Source organism: Ambystoma mexicanum, chromosome 8 (assembly GCF_040938575.1).
Source record: "Ambystoma mexicanum isolate Mex_15411 chromosome 8, UKY_AmexF1_1, whole genome shotgun sequence".
Classification (NCBI taxonomy): Eukaryota; Metazoa; Chordata; class Amphibia; order Caudata; family Ambystomatidae; genus Ambystoma; species Ambystoma mexicanum.
In genome coordinates, this window is record NC_090929.1 from 1,353,733,902 (window position 1) to 1,353,750,494 (window position 16,593).

Here is a 16,593-nt window from a genome sequence, read left to right on the forward strand (position 1 = left end):
TGCAGTTGATGAGTAATCAACATCCAACTCAACTTGCATGCTTTTTGCCTGGGGCGTTTGATTTGTTTATTCTTCTGAGTTGACAGGTTAGTCGGTAAAGATTTGAGGAATGTTTCTTCACAGGCAAGAATGATTTTGGAGAGCTTTTTCAAAATGCACTCTGGAACTTGTAGTGTATCTAACATATTTGTCCCTCGCTATTCCTTCAAAATATGATATTTATCGTGAGGACAAACTGGACTCCAGAGGCGGTGGTATTGCCCTCATAGCTAGGGACTCACTACCCCTTAGAGAAATACACAATGCTCTGTTCCCTGCGGTTGAACTCTTTGTGCTGCACCTCTTAGCTAACATTAAACCTGTTGTGATGATGTTTCTCTTTGGGAGCAGAGAGAGCTAGTGTTGATGACATAGGCAGAGCAGGGTGCCTCTATGATGTCATTGGAACGTTCACGTGCATGTGTTATTTACGTTCTAAGTTGTCAGTTGATGGAGGTTTTGATGGGGAAGGATCCCGTATGTTCGGGGTCTTTCTTGCTTTCATTTATCTTAAATAAATGTGAAATCAACTTACCAGCGTTTGTGTGCTGCTTCACAACAATGGCGACGAGGTAAAGTGAAGGCAGGTGAGGTGAAAGCAGACCCAGACCCCCGTGAAGTTGAAGTATCCACCGCCTACACCAGCACGAAGCAACGACCGCAGCTGTGGATCCTTCCGGATCGAGAGATTCTCCAGGCCACGTAGCTGCTGTCTACTTTCTCCACGGCACATATCTTTCCCACCCAGGACTTGTGCGGGTTGTACGGGCCACTCCGCTGAAGCGTTGAGCAGCCCGCGAGGAAGCCCGGGCCACTCTGCTGAAGCGTTGAGCAGCCGCGGGGAACTCGCCCCTGTGTCTCCCTGGGCTGCCGGATTGTTCCGCCCAGCTCGGGCGTTGAGCGGAAAAAAAAAAAGGAAAGCGATGCTCCGCAGACGCGTTGAGCAGCCGCGGGGGAGGTTGCCCGCCCCTGTTCCTCCCTGTGTGCGCTGCCTTGGAGAGAAGTCGCACTCTTCCTGGATCCCCAGGAGGGGGATTGCTCCGCCCAGTTGCGGCGTCGAGCGGAAAGGAAAAAGAAAGAGAAGCTCCGCAGACGCGTTGGGCAGCCCGTGGAAGGGGGGGGCGTGCCCGCCTCTGTTCCCCTGTGTTTGTGTCTTGGGATCGCTCCACGAGTGACTACCGTAGTGTGCATAACAGATGCTCAGGCAAATCAAATGAGACTGTGTTTCCAATACCGTATATCTTATGGTAATTGGGCAATCAATATTGAGGTTGAAAAAACATGCGGTTTTGATTTAAAAGCGATTTAAAAGGCAATGCCACAAAGCGTTTTAGCGTCACAGATGAATATCTATTGTCTATGAAGGTGTTGCGTATATATAAATATATATATATATATATATATATATAAAAGTATATAGTGTGCTTAAAGCTACTATAAGTAAACCACACCAGCGGTACATTTCGTCATTCAGGCAGCCATGGCAGGTTTACCAGGCATATCAGGTCCTCCCATTTTTATGCCGACTCCAGGAATGACAAAGACTGCTTGGCAGCAATGGCGCAAAGGTTTCATGCACTATATGAGGGCGGCTGGTGGTATGTCATATTCTGGTGAGAGGAAGCTGGCCTTGTTGTTGCATTTTTTGGGTTTTGAAGGCCAGAGAATTTTTGACACTTTACCACAACCAGAAGGAGACGGTAGTGGAGATAATTTGAATGAATTTGAAAGTGCATTGTTGAAACTTGACAAGCATTTTAATCCAAAAAGGAGCACAATCTTGGAGCGTTTCAATTTTCGCATGCGAGTTCAAGCACAGGGGGAGTCTGTTGAAGATTACGTCACTGCTTTGCGGCATCTGGCCTTAACATGTAAATTTCAAGATAGCTTTGATGAACATATTCGAGATCAATTCATGACACATTGTCGATCTAACAAAATACGGGAAGAGTTATGGCTAAAAGATGAACCAAGTTTAGATGAAGTATTGGATTTGGCTAAGAGAGTAGAGCATTCCTTAGCATGTGTAGCTAAGTTATCTAAAAATGAAGGAGAAGATACTAAGGAAGCAAAACCAGAGGCAATGAACATAGCGGAAGGAAAGAACAAAAGAAGAGGAAGAAATAGACAGTCAAGCAGGAACATTCCGGAGGAAAGAAGGAGTCAGAATATTTGTCAGAAAGATGAGAAAAGAGAGGAGAGGAAAGATGATAGACTATGTTATCGTTGTGCTAGTGCAACCCATTTTGCATCCTCCGTAGTCTGCCCAGGTCGAAGGACCGTTTGCACTAAGTGCAAGAGGAGAGGACATTTTATGTCCTGTTGCAAGAATTTTCAATTTGGGCAAGATAACCAAAGAAAAGTATTTTATGTGATGAAGAGGAGGATAGAAATCGTCAGATGACGATGTTGTTGTTGTGCCTTCTCAGAATGTTATTGTCAATACAGTTAATGTTGTTGGTAAGGGGGATGAAGAGGATGACTGTGAGCGTCCATATGCTAGTGTGAATGTTAATGGTTTCAAGTTGTCATTAATGGCCGACTCCGGGTCAAAAATAACGCTTATTTCTTGAAGTGTATTTGAAGCAGAGATGAGAGGGAATGTATCAGCTTTGTCGAAACCAGACATAAGTCCAGGAAGTTACAATCAAGATCGAATTGAGTTGTTAGGGTACGTGTGGAGTAAGTTTGAATTTAAAGGTCGATGTTGTGATGGAAAGGTGTATATCACTAAGAAAGGACAATCTCTACTAGGATGGAGAGAACAAAAGAATTTGGGAATTAGACTTGATCCCAACCATACAGACCAAGTCCTACAGGTTTTCGAAGAACCCGTGAGTCATGGGAAATATATGTCAGAGTATAAGAAAGTGTTTGATGAGTCTTTGGGAAGAATAAAAGGGTTTCAACACCAGATAATTTTGAAGAAGGATAGCGTACCTGTAGTGGCTAAGCTCAGACCTGTGCCGTTTGCTTTACGAGGCAGTGTAAAAAGGGAATTACAAAAGTTGTTGGCGTCAGGTGTAATTGAGAGAGCTGGGGGAGTAGAGTGGGTTTCCCCAGTTGTAATAGTGAAGAAGAGTTCAGGGGATTTGAGGCTGTGCGTTGATATGCGTGAGCTAAACAAATGTGTGTTGGTGGACAGGCATCCCCTGCCCAACATGGGAGAGTTATTGACCAGGGTGGGCGGGGGAAAGTATTTTTCTAAACTGGATATGGCATCAGCATATCATCAAGTGGAGTTGGAGGAGGCCTGTAGGAAAGTCACTGCATTTATTACACATGAAGGTGTGTTCCAATTTAGAAGGATGCCATTTGGATTGGCATCCGCCTCTTCAGTTTTCCAGAAGATCATGGATCGTTTGTTGAGAGGGATGAAGGGTGTTTTTTGTTTTCAGGATGATGTATTGGTGAGTGGAGAGACTTTAGAAGAACATGACAAAAATCTGTGCAAGGTGTTGAAGATGTTTGAGGAGAGGTGTATCACGGTGAAAGGGGAGAAATGTAAGTTTGCTGTGACAAGAGTGGAATATCTGGGTCATGAAGTGTCGGGAGATGGGATAAGACCCAAAGAAGATATGGTGAATTCTATAAGAAACATAGAAACGCCTAGAAATAAAAGTGAGCTTCGTTCATTTCTAGGGATGACAGAATTCTACCAGAAATTTGTTACGAACTATGCTGATAAGGTTCAGGAACTAAGGAAAATTTGAGAAAGGGTGCTGACTTCGTGTGGAATAATCGATGTGAGAAAGAGTTCAATAGCTTCAAAGAAGATATAGATATGGCTCGTCCATTAGGATGTTTTGACACTAGGAAGTCTACCATTATTACTGTTGACGCCAGTGAGGGTGGTTTGGGAGCTGTTTTGTCTGAGAAACAAGTTGATGGTTCTGAAAACATTATAGCTCATGCGTCAAGAGGTCTCAGAGGAGCAGAGATGAGATATTCGGTCATTGAGAAAGAGGCTTTAGCTTGTTTCTGGGCTATCGAACGTTTCAAGAGTTTTGTGTGGGGAGTGGAATTTACAATTCGAACTGATCATAAGCCTCTAAAAGCAATATTTGAGAATAAGGGCCTTGACAAAGTTTCGCGCCGGGTGGCAGGTTGGGTCACCAGGATGCAGGCGCACTGTTTTAAAATAGAAGTCATCCCGGGAAAGGGAAATATTCTAGCGGACAGCCTGTCCAGAATAAGAGTTGCAAACTCTGAGAATGTGAAGAGTGAGGATTTAGAATTAGTATTTGTTAATACTGATGGCATAGTCTCCAAACCAGAGTGGTTGGAGGGTATGAAAGAAGACCATGGGATCAACAGAGTAATTCCATATGTTGTGTCTGGATCATGGCCAAATAAGCAGTCATTGGAGGAAGATACAAAACCATATTGGGAAGTGAAGGATGAGTTATCTGTAAATGAGGATATTTTGTTCAGGTGGGGTAGGGCTGTTGTCCCCATTGGATTGAGGAAGAAGGTTATAGAATTAGCACACAGCGGTCATATTGGAGTTACTAAGACAAAGGGTGTTTTGAGAGAAGACTATTGGTGGCCAGGATTTGACAAAGAAATAGAGGCAGTGCTAGCAAATTGCCAGTTTTGTATCAGGAGTGGTAAGGGCATTGTAGCCAGGAAACAGCCATTGGTGGATGTTGGTCTACCCTCCAGGATATGGAGCGATATTGCTATGGACATTCTGGGTCCTGTAGAATTAGGCTATGGTCACGGAAAATATGTTGTGTTGGTTGTGGATTTGTTTTCCAGGTGGACAGACTTTAAAATTGTCAGAGACATCACGGGAGAGAGCATGATAAGGGTTTTACAAGAAATTTTTGCCAATGAAGGTTTACCAGAAACTGTTTTGACAGACAATGGTCCCCAATTTATAGGAGAAGGTTTCACCAATTATTTGAGGAGATGTGGAGTTGGACACAAGAGAACTTCGTTATATCATCCTGAATCAAATGGTGTTGTTGAGAGGATGAATAGATGTGTAATGGAGAGTGTGAGGATGGGAGAAGAATGTGGTTTGGACAAGTTAGCCATGATACAAAACAGGATGTGGGCTCTTAGAATGGCGCCACATGCTGTTACCGGATTATGCCTGTTTGAGCTTATGAGGGGCAGGAAGCCATTTTCTATAACGTGCCCACCTTGGCTTGGAAGGAGTAGGGAGTCTGACCTGGTGGTAGATCAGGTGAGGAAGTCTCTGGTAAAAAAAAAATCAGAATGGGTCATGCGTGAAAATATAAGAAGAGGAAAGAAAGAATTACGTGTGGAGTGTGGAGATTGGGTCAGGATAAGGAAAGGGTTTCTCAAAATGAAAGGGGATTCCCTTTATTCGGACCCGGTCAGAGTGGTGGCAGTCATGAAGGGTGCAGTACGTGTGTCCGGTGGGCAGGTGTGGAACAAGAGCAGGATAGCTACCGTGAAGAGGGGTCATGTGTGAAAGGAGAACGCTTTTGTATAACAGACACTTGGGAAAAGAAATGTTTAATGTAGTTGTTTGAGTGAGTTAAAGAATTCTAAAAAAAATAAAAATAAAAAAAATAAAAAATAAAAATGAAATGAAGGGAGATGTGTTGTGATGATGTTTCTCTTTGGGAGCAGAGAGAGCTAGTGTTGATGACATAGGCAGAGCAGGGTGCCTCTATGATGTCATTGGAACGTTCACGTGCATGTGTTATTTACATTCTAAAGTTGTCAGTTGATGGAGGTTTTGATGGGGAAGGATCCCGTATGTTCGGGGGTCTTTCTTGCATTCATTTATCTTAAATAAATGTGAAATCAACTTACCAGCGTTTGTGTGCTGCTTCACAACAAAACCCACCTCCAAAGCCATACTATACAGTGACTTTAACCTGAGCCTCAATAACAAATCAGATCTTAATGCCTTATCCCTAGCCAACTCCCTCAACCCTCTAGGCTTTGCCCAACAAATTCTAAATGCCGAACCCTAGATTGGCTAGTTGACTGTAACTGCAACATCTCCATTACCTCCAACCTGCCATGTCCCTGGACTGACCACAATATCATCCTATTCACTATACCAATTGCCAAACCTCAACCCTTTGTTGCCCCACTACTACCGCCCACCGCCAAAATTAATAACAGAAATATCACCAAACACCACATCCTGCCACTGCTGGATGTGCTACTCCACCAGCAGACTCCTGTCACTGGTAGACCTGTATAACCAAAAACATACACAGGCTATCAATACAGTGGCACCCCTCACACTGTGGAAAGTTAAAGCTGCAGCACACCGCCACACCTGGTTTTCCACTGAACTTAAAGTCCTCGCCTTATGAAACGGAAGGCGTACACACAGTGGAATAAAAGCCCTTCCAAACCCAATAAAGCATGCTTCATTTTAGCTGCCAAGGTATGCAAAAAGGCCATTATACTTGAAAAGAGTTCTACCTATAATTCCATAATTGCTAAATCTTGCTCTAGTGCCATAGAGCTTTTCACTATACTGTGTGAGCTTGAAGTTCCTGTGACCACCCCAACAAACTGATCTCAGGACAGCACTGTTCTGTAACCAATTTTCTGAAGCATCCATGGGTCTTGCCTCTCCTAAAAAATAAAACTACCCTTGACCCACACATCCCCACAAACTATTGCCCCATTACCATCATCCCCTTTCTTCTTAAAATTCTGGATCTGGCAGCATACATGCAGATCCAAACTCACTTGGAAACCAAGAACCTCCTGGGGCTATTCCAATCAGGATTCAGACCAGGTTTTTGCATGGAATCAGCTCTCTTGGATTAAAGAACTCATTGGACGAAATCAAAGACACATGCAAAGCAGCCTTACTTCGGTTACTTGACTTATTGGCTGCCTTTAATGTACTGTACGCAACATCAGCAAACTCTATGTCATGCACAACAATGCCCTCAGAGTCTCTCAACATCCCAAAGCATGAACACATCTCAGAAACAAGAAGGAAAGTACATTGACTACCCTGCCATGAGGGATTCACTTTCAAAAACTTAGCAATCTTCCATAAATGCCTCTCCAACTCGGCACACAAATACCAGTCAAAAAACTCTCCAAAATCCAATCAGCCAGACCCACACAATCTTCTTACTACCACCAACTTACCATCCCTCGCTTCAGGTGCAAGAGAGCAGGTCGGTCTAGTTTCCCGGTCATTGCCTCCAAACCATGGAATGCCTTAGCATTGACACTAAGATCAGAGCAATCTTATTGGGTATTCTGGAAACAGCTTAATACTCTACTTTTCTCATTGAATACAGCCCTTGTATGACTTCAATGATACTGTCTGTTCTTGTTTTTCTGTTTCATATATATCTGACCTGATATAACAAGAGCCGTGATGCCCCTGGGCTTAGTCCACTTAACAAACGAAAATAAATAAATAAATAACAGCAGTTATGTTTGCCACAAGATGCCCCAGACTCAAATGGGAGCACATGTGTGACAGGGTTGGTTGGAGCAGGTGTTCATAGATTTCAACAGTGTTAGGCATGACAGATTGATCATTCTCCACATGACATACATTCAGATGAACACATTGTTATGTTAGGTAGACTAGTGAGGGATCAATATGTTTGAAGTGTATTCATTATCAGGTGATGATACTCCTACTCCCACCTCCTGGAATCCAACACCTCAGATAATGCTAATGTCAATGACTGACAGGGCTCTTCCTTTACCATCGTTGAAGAGCAGTGGTGGCATGTTTTGTAGCTACTCTCTACCACCAGTGCTCTTGCATAAGTACCCAATGCTTAAAGTCATCCCTCTGATTCTTGATGTTACAGGGTGGGTAAAGGCAACCAGAGGGTTTTCTCTTTTTGCCTGCCATTGGGTCGTCTGAGAAGTGGTCCTCCACAGTAGGTGACCAAAGAGGCCTGGATGCCTCCTTTGCTAGATCCACTGCTAAAACCTCTACCCTTCCTCTTACAATGTTTTATCATCCACATTGGTAATTGACATTAATTTGTCCTGGGTGGCAACATGAAGATGATTTCCAGTTGATTGACATTTTCAAAATGGCCCACAATGCTTCTGCCTCCGCATACATGTGGTAGTGGTCTTTTTATCAAATAAAATAAATCTGTCATGTGATAAACAGATGAAGACTTCTTACCTTCTCAACATAGAGACGTTCAGAAATCTCAACACGATTGCATTTCTTTTAATCAGGTGTATTTGCTAACAGATGTGCATCGAGTAACAGTATTTACTCCATGCGGACATTTCACAATAACCCCTCTCCCACCCACAAAAAAAACACACACACACACACACACACACACACACACACACACACACTGTAAAAATGCACTGAAAAAATGCATCATTTTGTTCCCAAGAGAAATGTTTGCCCGATTGCTAATTACACTTACACAGATGCAATAATTATGTAAAATGGCCCACATTCATAGCCCATTTATTGAAATGGGATACATACTCCAATCGAATGTATAAACTCTGGCTTTCATTTGTATACTGGCATTTCAATGACTTCCTCTTTCTTTAAGAATCTTCTCGTCTTAAAATGGATTTGTTTACTGTAATCTCACCGACAGGTGTTCAATGTGACTAATGTAAGCCATATTCTTTAGGTTGACTGAGGGGAACTTTTCTTGGTTGAGGTGCATCAATGTGTTCTCAATAACCTTCTCTACTATAATGTTGGGAAATTTGCTTTTGAATTGTTTTGCTGCTGTAATGATGTTTGACTTGTTTTTGAAGTACTAATTTTAGATACTCATAGATACTCGTACTGCTGGTGACAACAATCCACCTGGCATTCATACTGTTGCTGTCAAGGGACGGGAGGTATGGCCAAGTGTGCCGTGTGCATTTACTGGTCAATCGGGCAATTCTTACCATGCTCGTTGTTAATTCTAACATGGACGCAGAAGTGGATCTGCTCATGGCCTCCCTGTGAGCCCGACTTCCTGGAAAGCAGATTGGCTGCTCCACATCAGAAATTGCCAATAGGGGAGCCGGCATGCAGAGGAGCCGGCCCCCTTGAAGGCTCACACTGGGCCCCCTCCCTGTTCTTCCTCACTTCCCGTATGAGACAACAATCCACCAGGCATTCATCCCATTGCTGGTGAGGGACACAATGTAGGCCCCCCTTGAAAGCCCACACCAAGGGCCCTGTTTGGCCCTGTCCAGAGCTGCAGGGAGCACGCCTCCCTGCAGCGACAGTGCAACACTCCCTAATGATTCAAACTGACTTGGTCCCCAGGACACTATAACCACAATCAAAATCTTGACTTCAATATTCCCTAATGAGCAATATGTATCATATTAGTCCACCTACCTTCCCAAAGGCGTATAATTCTTAAGAACGTATATCCAGAGTTTGCAGGGGACGGGAGGAATCCAATCTTGGGTCCTCTTCTTTGTTCATGTCTACCATAGGGTTTGTGTGCCAAAACCCTCTTTTCCTCCCCCGCACCTCATAAAATACGAATAACAACACCCTCCTGGTGTGATCCTTAAACAGGTTACCCTGAAAACAGTCCTTACTCAGGTGTGCTCCGACTCTTTTCCTTGTTTCATTCGAATGTAGTTTTGCGTTCCAATTTCTGTCGATCTGGGCATTTCCAGGGTACTCACTGTTATTGTCTGGCTGACTGCCTTGTGAGATTCGACTGTGGTCTAGTATATAGGCTTTCTGTCTCGCCTTCCTTCTCTATTACTCTTGCTATCATCTACAGGCCCCCCAGACCAACCTCCCTCTTCCTCTCAGAATCGGCCAACCTGTCCTCTGTTCTTGCCTCCTCCCCCCTTCCTTGGGTACTTTAACATCCATCTCGACTGTCCCAATGTGGCCATTGTTCTTTTTTATGACCTCTGTGACACTCTTTCCCTCACTATCATGCCTCTGGCACAATGCACTCGTCCAGACACACCTTGGATGCTCTCATCTCAAGAGGCATCCCCCTCTCCAACCCTCTTATTACTCCTCCCTCCTGGTCTGACCACTCTCTCCTCTCTTCCTACTTTAACCTCCCCTGTCCCTTGATGATGCATCTGCCTACACTGCCAGTCTCCTTCTCCGTCATTCGACCAATGAAGCATGTGTCAGTCATTGCATTTGCCTCTTCCTTCATCCCTCCTCCACCCTTCTCCTTTGACCCTCTCCCCTGCTATCCACTGATTATCCACCCCCCGCAACTTGTCTCTGCCCCCATGGTGCTCTTAATCTCCCCTATCTTTTCTAACTGCTATCAAACACTCCTCTGACATCTGTCACCTCATTGAAGACCTTGAGCTTGATGTCCATGCTCTCACTGAGACATAGTTCAAGGCCACCTTCATCAATGCTTTTGACACTCTTCTTTCTCCCCAAGGGCTACAAGATCCTGTCCAATCGCAGGCCCTCCCGGCCGGGTGGTGGAACGGCTCTGATCTTACTGAGTTGGTTCCTGCCGCCATCATCCCCACTCAAACCTACTCATATTTAGACAGCCTAGTATGCAGGCTTTCTGACATGCCTTCCTTCTCTTTTACTCTCGCTACCATCTACAGGCCCCCCGGACCAACCTCCCTCTTCCACTCAGAATGGGCCAACCTGTACTCCTCTGTTCTTGCCTCCTCCCCACTTCCTTCAGGACTTTAACAGCCATCTCGACTCTCCCAATGTGGTGACTGTTCTCTTTTATGACCTCTGTGACACTCTTTCCTTCACTATCAGCCCTATGGCACAATGCACTCGGCCGGACACACCTTGAATGCTCTCATCCCCTCTCCAACCCTCTTGTTACTCCTTCCTCCTGGTCTGACCACTCTCTCCTCTCTTCCCACCTTGACCTCCCTTGTCCCCTGATGATGCCTCTGCCTGCACTGCCAGTCTACTTCTCCATCATTCGACCAATGAAGCATGTCAGTCGCTGCATTTTCCTCTTCCTTCATCCCTCCCCACCCTTTTCCTTTAACTCTCCTTGTGACTCTGCTCTAGCTAACCTCCACCTTTCTATCTCTAACACCCTGGACATCCTTACCCCTGTCATGAGGATCCGCATGAAGACGGCCTCCAAATGCAAGTCTTGGTATGACTTTGAGGTGGGGGCTCTGAAACGCAAGTGCAAAGCTGCTGAGGGAAGTGGCAGGCCTCTAGCTCATCCTCTGACAAATTGGCATGCCGCCTACTCCAAAGGCAATATTGTCTCTCCATCTTCTAAAACAAGACAGTTCATGTCCAAGCCTGCATCTCTGGAGCCACAAATAACACAGTTGAACACTTTAAAATCTGCATGGAACTTGCCAATCCTGCCGCAGTTTTTGCCTATCTTCCCCCCCACCCTCTCAGGCCCTCTGCTCTTCACTGGCCACCATCTTTTCCTCCAAAACTCTGGACTTCATGTCCTCTTTGTCATCTGCTCTACCCCACCTCCTGCCCCCTCTTCTCTTGCCTCCCTTGGCCCTTCTTTACCCACCACACTCTCCTCTTTCTCTCCCATTGCACCAGATAAGACCTCTAGAGTTGTCCGCACTATGACAGTATCCTCTAAACAGGTGCTCCACTGCTCTTCCAGAACCATCAAGGACAGCATCACCTCTCTGCCCCCAGACTTGGCTGACCTCTGCAACCACTCATTTGCCACTGACTCCTTCCCTAAACCCCTTAAGAACTCTCTTGTGCACCCTCTCCTAAAAAAGTCATCTGCTGTCCATTCTTTCCTGGCTAAATATCGCTCTATCTCTATCTCTATCACCACTTTTTTGGGCAAACTCATGAAGAAGCTGGTCATCCCACAACTGATCCACCACACTGAAGTGCATGGAAACGGCATGGAAAATGCTCTTGTGAACACCCATGAAGACCGACTCTCTATCCTCTACTCTCTATCCTGGAGTCTAACATCCCTCTGTTCTGATCCTCCTTGATCTTTCTTCTGCCTTTGACACAGTCAGCCACTCCATCCTCATAAACCATCTCCATGATACCTTAGGTATCACAGACAGGGCACTGGCGTGGCTTACCTCCTTCCTTTCAAACAGACCATCCCAAGTGCAAATGGGTCCTTTTCTCTCCTCCGCCACTACCTGTGGCATCCCACAGGGCTCTATCCTATCGCCATGGCTCTTCAACATCTACCTGGTACCTCTGGCCCACCTGATCTCCACTTTCTCGCCTAATTTCCAGTGCTATGCAGACAACACACAGCGATCTTTCAAGCTTCCATCCTCTACCTCCTCCTCCTCCCTCATACCTGACTGCCCGACTGCTATTCTGGCATGGTGCTCTGCCAATGATCTCTGCCTTAATGCCATAAAGACAGAGATCCTTCACATTGGGGTGCCTGCTCCTTGTTTTCTCCCCACTCTCTGTCCTGACTACTTGTGTCCCCTCACCTCACCCACCTTTGAGGCAAAAAAACCATGTGATCTTCCATGACTCTGCTCTTTCTTTCTCTCCACAAATCGCGCACCTTGTTAAGAAGTCCAACTTTCAACTCCACCTTCTCAGGGCCATTCTACCTTTCCTCACCTTCCCCCAGAAGCTTATCATTTCCAGAGCCCTGGTTCTCTGAAGGATAGTCTACTACAACAGCCTTTTCCTCAATCTGCCTCTTTCCTGCCTTTGCCCCTTAATGGAGAATGGGATTGCAAGACTTATCCTTGGCCTCAAGCCCAGGAACCACATCTCTCAGCCCTAATATCTCTCTACTGGCTACCGGTGAATGCAACAATCAAATTCAAGACCCTTTGCATCATCCACAAGGCTGTCTGAGGCCTGGGACCTCTTTACATCCAGCTTTCCCTCCCTAAATACCTCCCGACCAGAGTATTTAGATCCTCTAAACGTTTCTCCAAGCAGACAAAAGGATGTAGATCAGTTTCTTCAACTGACTCCTCCCTCTGGAACGGCCTTCCCCCTCAGACTTGAGCTGGATCTTCTTAAGTTCCTGAAACTTCTCAAGACTTTCCTTTTCTCCTCTTCCTTCCCTCTTGCCCTCCCATGCTAGCTCTCCCTCTGCTGCTGTGACTGGGACCTGATCCCTTCAAAGTCATACAGGGACCAGACCAACCCCTACCAGTCGCATCAGCATCCTTTGCCAACTCCTGCCCTTGGTCTCCCTTTCCTGGAGTTGCCCAAATTTGTCAACCCTGTCCACTGTACTGATCTTCCCTTAACTCTTTTCCCCACACACTTAAATAAATATTAAAACAAACTTTGGCCACTTGACTCCCATAAAAAAGCCTTCCTTCAAAATCTAACTTTGATTTGATACTGAAAGTGTACCACTCAAAAAGTGAATAGAGCAGAAGAATGCTGTTGGCAGAAAACCAGAGATCCGGCAGACAAAAAGGTTTGTATGTGGCACCAGAAGAGCTGCAATGAAAATATCATCCAAAATAAAAAAAAAAACCTTCCTTAATGATCAGACTGCATCAGCTCAAAACTAATCAACTAGGCTGTTCCAGTTTAATAATTGACCACAAAATGTTCTTCCCAATTAGCAGTCTCTCACGTTTTCTCTGACACCATGAACCCCTTCTTCATGAGACAAGGAATGAAATCACTCTGATAACCACTACTTTACAAAGATCACAGCTCACTCAGCCCCTGCTCTGGATATGATTGCCCCTTTCTCTGCCATCTTTCAGATCTCTTTATGAGTGTTTTTTTGTTAGTGAAGAACTTGAATACTTGCTCTGAGCAGGTTGAACTCTGCCCTGCTAAAACCATTAAGGACAATAGTCTTACTCTTGCACCCATCCTAACAACTCTGCCAAGTGGCTCCCTGCAATATGACATATGCCCTCAGGTGTTGAAGAAAAAAAACACAATATCACTTCTACTTAGGAAATCCAATGTAGACCCTGAGATTCCATCAAAATGTGGCTACTCGTCAATTGCAGCCCTATTTTGAGACTTAGACCTTGAACTCTCAGCAGCATTTCTTTCTGTTAACCGCACAACCATCATTATACAACTTGACGCATCCTTTGACATTTTGGGTTCTTCTCTCTGCCTGATATCCCTCTTGTCTGGCAGGAAAATTCATGTAAGGTCAGGCACTTTCCGCTCAAAACATATATAATCAAACACTGTGGAGTCCCTCAATGCTCCATCTTGTCCCTGTGGCTCTTCAATACCTACCTGAGACCTATGGCTGACTTAATTTCTCCTTATACAACCTTTTTTAAACTGTGTAGATTGTACTCAGATCACATTCAGCACTCAGGAATAGTATCACCATTAGATCCTGGAAGGCTTGCTACAGATTCAAGGCTGGATGTTAAATAGCGACATTGGGTTGAATGCCTTAAAGGTATAGATCATCTATTTCAGCTACTTATTTCCCACTGCCCCCTCTTTCACATGGTCCCTGCTCCTGACCTTCCTCTTCAGAAAATCCTATGGACTTGATTGGTATCAGGTATTGTTATTCGGACCTCCTCACTTGTCTACCCCATATTAATTGGTTCTACTATTATGCTTATCTCCCTAACTCACTGTATTATCCACTTATAATATACTAGGCACCTTTACTCACCCCTATCCATATGCATGTTAATTGTCTGAATCTTCATTGATCTGTGAAATACCAGATTTGCCCCCTTCTCTCTTTTGCTCTGGGGTAATGTGAATGTATGAAACTGCACCGTATATGGTAAAGGCTTACAAAAACCCAGTTAAAGTATTTTTATATATTCTACATTTTCATTTAATTTTGTTCTCTCCTGTGTCCTGGAAATCTCTGCCCCTAGAAAGCATCTAACAAATGTAGTAATCCATCCTGAGCTGGTCCTTGTTTTCAGGTTCGGCAATATTTAATATAGCATCCAAAAGAGGTGTGACAAATGATGTGAGGTTCTTTGAAGTCTCCTTTAATGCAATCTGGTTGTATGCTGACGAGAGGTCGAGGGTACTGAAATACTTAGCTGGTTTCATGATTGATAAAAGTTCAGATATGTTGGGAAGAGGGTGTCTATCCACCCATATGTTCTTGTTTAAGTCTCTCAAATCGACACACATTCTTATGGAGTTGTTGGGTTTGCCCACCAGGACGATCGGAGCGAGCCATTCAGATCTTTCTATGGGCTGGAAGATATTTTCTTCACATAGGCTAGTGAGTTCCTTTCTCAGAGCGTCTTTGGTACCAAAAGGAATTCCTCGGACACGATGGGCTACAGGAATGGCGCCCTTCTTCAAGACTATCTTGTGTTGAAAACCTTGGAGGAGTCCCACCTTATCGCTGAAGACTTTGGGACATTTTTTGGCCAAGGTAGACTTTATGTCGGTGGACTCTATGTTAGTGGCATCGCTGAGCACACTCAATACAGGGATTTCTTCTCCAGGGTGGATTTTTATTTGCAAAGCGGCCTGTTCTTCCAACCCTACAACTGAAGAGCCGTTCTTGGCCACAAAGAGTTTACAATATGTCTCTCTGTCGTGAAATCTGAGTCTCACCCATGTGTATGCAATTATTTCAATGGGAGTTTTTCCATAGCCCGTGGCTCTCACTGGGGTGTGTCGTAGGTCTTGCATCTTCCTGGATAGTGTCCCCAAAAATGTCTGGACGTCCACCATTGTATATGGGGAGCCTGTATCCACCATTACTTGCAACGGTGTCTCATCTATGTACATGTCGACCCAAGGGCCTTTGGGCTCTTGTGAAGAGGTAATGGTGAGTATCTGTATTGGTAGACAAGCTTGGTCAATGAGTAACATATCATCGTGACTCAGATCGTTTTCTATAAATCTCACAGACCCTGATCTGGTGAAGGGTCTTCTGCTGTACCTATTGGGCCTACCAGGCCTTCCTCGCATGTTTATGCAGAATTTTTTGCAAAATGTCCAAACTGGCCATATTTGGAGCACTCAGCATTGTTTGCAGGACACGTCTTGTCAGCATCCTTGTGTTTAAACCATCCACATCTTTGGCAGTGAGCAGAATCTCTGTTGTCGCTAGCCGAAATCCTCTCTCTTCTGGGGTTAAATCTTGAGCCTTGGGAGGGCAGAGCTCTTCTTACTAGGGATAGCAAATTATCGGTGGGGTTGATTTCAGGATTGGTTTCAACAGACTTGACTTCGATGCTCTCTCTTTGGGTCAGCCTCTCCTTCATGCAGTGGTCACCAAATTCCATGCTGCTCGCTATTTCGGTGGATTGGTCTAAGGAGGGGTTTCTTGTTTGCCATAATGTTTGCTGAATGCGTGGATCAGCCACATTAAGGACGAGCTGGTCTCTCAGGTACTCATCACCGACCCCAGTGAATTCACAAGTTGACATTGGAACTCTTAATGATGCAATGTAAGAGTCGATTGACTCATCCTTCAATTGTTTCCTGGCAAAGAACCTCTACCTCTCCAGTACTATGTTGGTTTTGTTGCCAAAATGCGTGGTAAGTTTGGCCAGAGCTGTGTCAAACTTGCGGTTGCCATCACCCCCAGTATCATCTGGTTCTGGCAGTGCCCTGAATAGTCTTAGAGCCTCGGCTCCTATGCAATTCAAGAGAGTTTCTTCTTTAAGGTCATCATTGAACTTGTTGCCCCCAATGGCTCTGAGATAAACGTGGAGCCCGTCAACCCACTGTTCCCAGGGGCAGGT